This window comes from Hyla sarda, chromosome 7, assembly GCF_029499605.1.
Source record: "Hyla sarda isolate aHylSar1 chromosome 7, aHylSar1.hap1, whole genome shotgun sequence".
Taxonomy (NCBI): Eukaryota; Metazoa; Chordata; class Amphibia; order Anura; family Hylidae; genus Hyla; species Hyla sarda.
In genome coordinates, this window is record NC_079195.1 from 154,244,833 (window position 1) to 154,250,832 (window position 6,000).

Here is a 6,000-nt window from a genome sequence, read left to right on the forward strand (position 1 = left end):
GTCCAATCTTTCATTGTTAACAGAATTGATGTAGAGGGGTCTGGCGAGACTGGTCACCGGGATGTTGAAACTGTTGATGAGAGAGGCCAAAATAAAATTTCCTGCAGATCCGGAATCCAAGAAGGCCATAGCAGAGAAGGAGAAGGTAGAAGAAGATATCCGCACAGGCACAGTAAGGCGTGGAGAAGCAGAGTTCACATCAAGAACTGTCTCACCTTTGTGCGGAGTCAGCGTACGTCTTTCCAGGCGGGGAGGACGGATAGGACAATCCTTCAAGAAGTGTTCGGTACCGGCACAGTACAGGCACAGATTCTCTATGCGGCGTCGTGTCCTCTCTTGAGGTGTCAAGCGAGACCGGTCAACTTGCATAGCCTCCACGGCGGGAGGCACAGGAACGGATTGCAGAAGACCAGAGGAGAGAGGAAACGGGGAGAGAAACCGCCTCGTGCGAACAAAGTCCATATCCTGGCGGAGCTCCTGACGCCTTTCGGAAAAATGCATGTCAATGCGGGTGGCAGGATGAATAAGTTCATGCAGGTTAGCAGGAATTTCTCGTGCGGCCAGCACATCTTTAATGTTGCTGGATAGGCCTTTTTTAAAGGTCGCGCAGAGGGCCTCATTATTCCAGGATAATTCGGAGGCAAGAGTACGGAATTGGATGGCGTACTCGCCAACAGAAGAATTACCCTGGACCAGGTTCAGCAGGGCAGTCTCAGCAGAAGAGGCTCGGGCAGGTTCCTCAAAGACACTTCGAATCTCCGTGAAGAAGGAGTGTACAGAGGCAGTGACAGGGTCATTGCGGTCCCAGAGCGGTGTGGCCCATGACAGAGCTTTCCCAGAAAGAAGGCTGACTACGAAAGCCACCTTAGACCTTTCAGTAGGAAACTGGACCGACATCATCTCTAAGTGCAGGGAACATTGCGAAAGAAAGCCACGGCAAAACTTAGAGCCCCCATCAAATTTATCCAGCAAGGATAATCGTAGGCCGGAAGCGGCCACTCGCTGCGGAGGAGGTGCAGGAGCTGGCGGAGGAGATTGTTGCTGGAGCTGTGGTAATAGCTGCTGTAGCATCACGGTCAGTTGAGACAGCTGGTGGCCTTGTTGCGCTATCTGTTGCGACTGCTGGGCGACCACCGTGGTGAGGTCGGCAACAACTGGCAGTGGGACTTCAACGGGATCCATGGCCGGATCTACTGTCACGATTCGGCTGGCTGGAGGTGGATCCTCTGTGCCAGAGAGGGATTGGCGTGGACCGTGTTGGTGGACCGGTTCTAAGTTGCTACTGGTATTCACCAGAGCCCGCCGCAAAGCGGGATGGTCTTGCAGCGGCGGTAGCAACCAGGTCGTATCCACCAGCAACGGCTCAACCTCTCTGACTGCTGAAGATAGGCGCGGTACAAGGGAGTAGACAAGAGCAAGGTCGGACGTAGCAGAAGGTCAGGGCAGGCAGCAAGGATCGTAGTCAGGGGCAACGGCAGGAGGTCTGGAACACAGACTAGGAACACACAAGGAAACGCTTTCACTGGCACAATGGCAACAAGATCCGGCCAGGGAGTGCAGGGGAAGTGAGGTATAAGTAGGGAGTGCACAGGTGAACACACTGATTAAGCCTCCTGCGCCAATCAGTGGCGCAGTGGCCCTTTAAATTGCAGAGACCCGGCGCGCGCGCGCCCTAAGGAGCGGGGCCGCGCGCGCCGGGACAAGACAGACGGGGAACGAGTCAGGTACGGGAGCCGGGATGCGCATCGCGAGCGGGCACCTCCCGCATCGCGAATCGCATCCCGGCTGAGAGTGATATTGCAGCGCACCCGGTCAGCAGGTCTGACCGGGGCGCTGCGAATGAGAGGATGCTGCGAGCGCTTCGGGGAGGAGCGGGGACCCGGAGCGCTCGGCGTAACAATCCCCTTGTTGCTCCTTCCCTTCTGAGCCCTCTACTGTGCCCGCCGAACACTTTACATAGACATATGAGGTATGTACTTACTCGAGAGAATTTGGGCTACAAAAACAAGTAAACATTTTCTCATTTTACCACTTGCAAAAATTAAAAAATTGGATCTACAAGAACATGTGAGTGTAAAAAATGAAGATTTTGAATTTTCTCCTTCACTTTGCTGCTATTCCTGTGAAACACCTAAAGGATTAAAACACTGACTGAATGTCATTTTGAATACTTTGGGGGTGTAGTTTTTATAATGGGGTCTTTTATGGGGTATTTCTAATATGAAGACCCTTCAAATCCACTTCAAAACTGAACTGGTCCCTGAAAAATATTGAGTTTGAAAATTTTGTGAAAAATTGGAAAATTGCTGCTGAACTTTGAAGCCCTCTGGTGTCTTCCAAAAGTAAAAACTCATAAATTTTATGATGCAAACATAAAGTAGACATATTGTATATGTGAACCAAAGAAAAACATTTTGAATATCCATTTTCCTTACAAGCAGAGAGCTTCAAAGTTAGAAAAATGCTAAATTTTCATTTTTTTCATCAAATTTGGGGATTTTTCACCAAGAAAGGATGCAAGTTACCATAAAATTTTACCACTGTGTAAAGTAGAATATGTCACGAAAAAACTATCTCGGAATCAGAATGATAACTAAAAGCATTCCAGAGTTATTAATGTTTAAAGTGACAGTGGTCAGAATTGCAAAAAATGGCCGAGTCCTTAAGGTGAAAAAGGGCTAAGTCCTTAAGGGGTTAATTGAAATTTCAACACTTATGGTGCAATGTATGGGGTTATTAAACACTCTTGGGTAGTGTTTTCTGATAATTTTCACAGTAATAAACTTGAATTTTCAAGAATAGTAACCATTACACCATTGAACGCTTGTTGGGGGTGATTTTTTAATAAAAATTTTCAAAAAAAATATGGAGAGGAATAAACTCTGCTTCTTTATTTCATAAAAAATTATTTTAGAGAAGAATGTCTTTTGGCGGTCCACCGTCCTGCATTATAGAGTCTTCTGGACTCTTGGATATGCGCTTGTTCTTAAACAAAGGTACAAAAACAAAAAATGGTCGGTCAGAGCTATGGAGACGCTGCGCCTACATCTCACGACCACATGAGCCCTGTGGGTGCTTGCGAGATTAGGTCCTTTGTACATTCACGGCGGGGTCCGGGACACAAATTTTTATTGGAATTTCAAATAAAAAATCTGACATTTCAATGGTCTCCTCATGCTGCAGCCAACTCCAGGCTTTGTCTTTTAGGTAATATATAGGTAGCACCCGCTGTCCTAAATTTTCTTCAAACATTTTTTCTTTTTTATTAGGGATTGTGAAGCTTCGGTGCATACGCATGCATCAGCCAACTCCAGGCTGTGTCATTCAGGCAATATATGGTTTACTGATGGCGCTGCTGGGCCTGGGTCTGGGAAATTAAAATTTTCTCATAGGTAGCACCCGCTATCCAAGAGTCTTCTTCATAAATTTCTACAATTGTGTTTTTTTGGTGGGATTGTGAAGCCCTGTTGTGTACTCATGCATCAGCCAACTCCAGGCTGTGTCATTCAGGCAATATATGGTTTACTGATGCCGCTGCTGGGCCTGGGTCTGGGAAATTTTAATTTTATCATAGGTAGCAACTGCTATCCAAAATTCTTCTTCATAAATTTCTACAATTGTGTTTTTTGGGTGGGATTGTGAAGCCCTGGTGTGTACACATGCATCAGCCAACTCCAGGGTGTGTCATTCAGGCAATATATAGGTTGCACCTGCTGTCCTAAATCTTCTTCAAAAATTTAGAAAATGGTTGTTTTTTCTTTGGGATTGTGAAGCCCTGGTGTGTACTCAATGCTGCTTTCTGCTACACTCTATCAGCCCGTTGGTCCTGTGACACTGTGCTACTCCGCCTCCACATCCTCCACTGTGTCTTAAAGGGGTACTCCGCCCCTGGCATCTTATCACCTATCCGAAGGATAGGGGATAAGATGTTAGATTGCCGCGGTCCCGCTGCTGGGGACCCAGGGGATCTCCGCTGCGGCACCCCGCCATCATTACTGCACAGAGCGAGTTCGCTCTGTGCGTAATGACGGGCGATGCAGGGGCAGGAGCAGCGTGACGTCATGGCTCCGCCCCTCATGACATCACGGCCCGTCCCCTTAACCTGTTGGGGACGAAGGGCATATGCATACGCCCTTGCGTCCTGGTACTTAAGGACGAAGGGCGTATCCATACGCCAGTGGGAATTTCGGTCCCGGCTCGGGCGGCGTGCGGCAGAAGAGGACAGCTCCCTGGATCCTACGGAAGCCGGTAAGTTGCCTAGCAACATCTGGAGGGCTACAGTCTGAGACTGTAGCCCTCCAGATGTTGCAAAACTACAACTCCCAGCATGCCCAGACAGCTGTTTGCTGTTTGGGCATGCTGGAACATGTAGTTTTGCAACAGCTGGAGGGCTGCAGTTTGCAAAATACTGTTAGGTAACAGAACCTAACTGAAGGTTTTCCAACCAGTGTGCCTCCAGCTGTTGCAAAAGTATAACTCCCAGCATGCACTGTTAGTGCATGCTGGAAGTTGTGGTTTTGAAACAGCTGGAGGTTTATCCCCCCATGTGAACGTACGGGGTACATTCACACAGGCAGGTTTACAGTAAGTTTCCTGCTTCAAGTTTGGTCTGCGGCAAATTTTTCGCCGCAGCGCAAACTCCTAGCGGGAAACTCACCGTAACACACCAGTGCGAATGTACCCTAAAAACACTACACTACACTAACACAAAATAAAGATTAAACACTACATATACACCCTGTTACACTGACCCCCTCAATAAAAATGAAAAACGTATTGTATGGCAGGGATTCCAAAACTGAGCCTCCAGCTGTTGCAAAACAACAACTCCCAGCATTTCGTGACAGCCACTGACTGTCCAGGCATTCTAGGAGTTAAGCAACAGCTGGAGGCACCCTGTTTGGGAATCACTGGCGTAGAATACCCCTATGTCCACCCCTATGCAATTCCTAATTTAGTCCTCAAATGCGCATGGCACTCTCTCACTTCAGAGCCCTGTTGTATTTCAAGAAAACAGTTTAGGGCCACATATGGGGTATTTCCGTAATCGGGAGAAATTTCACTACAAATTTTGGGGGGCTTTTTCTCCTTTTACCCCTTATGAAAAGGAAAAGTTGGGGGTTACACCAGCCTGTTAGTGTAAAAAAAAAAATGTTTACACTAACATGCTGTTGTTGCCCCATACTTTTTATTTTCACAAGCAGTAAAAGGGAAAAAAGCCCCCCAAAATTAGTAACGCAATTTCTCCTGAGTACGGAAATGCCCCATATGTGGGCGTAAAACGCTCTGCGGGCGCACAACAAGGCTCAGTAGTGAGAGCGCACCATGTATATTTGAGGCCTAAATTGGTGATTTGCACAGGGGTGGCTGATTTTACAGTGGTTCTGACATAAACGCAAAAACATAAATACCCACATATGACCCCATTTTGGAAACTGCACCCCCCACGGAACGTAACAAGGGGAATAGTGAGCATTTACAACCCACAGGTGTTTGACGAATTTTCATTAAAGTTGGATGTTAAAATGAAAAAAAAAATGTTTTCACTAAAATGCTGGTGTTACCCTAAATTTTTTATTTTCACAAGGGAAAATAGGAAAAAAGCCCCCCAAAATTTCTAACCCCATTTCCTTTGAGTAAAAACATACCCCATATGTGGATGTAAAGTGCTCGGCGGGCGCACTACAATGCTCAGTAGAGAAGGAGCGCCATTGGGATTTTGAAGAGAAAATGTGTCCGGAATTGAAGGCCACATGAGTTTACAAAGCCCCCATAGTGCCAGAACAATGGACCCCACCCACATGTGACTCCATTTTGGAAACTACACCCCTTGTGTTATGTAATAAGGGATACAGTGAGCATTTACGCCCCACATGTGTCTGACAGATTTTTGGAACAGTGGTCCGTGAAAATGAAAAATTTTTTTTTTCATTTGCACAGTCCACTGTTCCAAAGATCTGTTAAACGCCAGTTGGGTGTAAATACTCACTGCACCCCTTA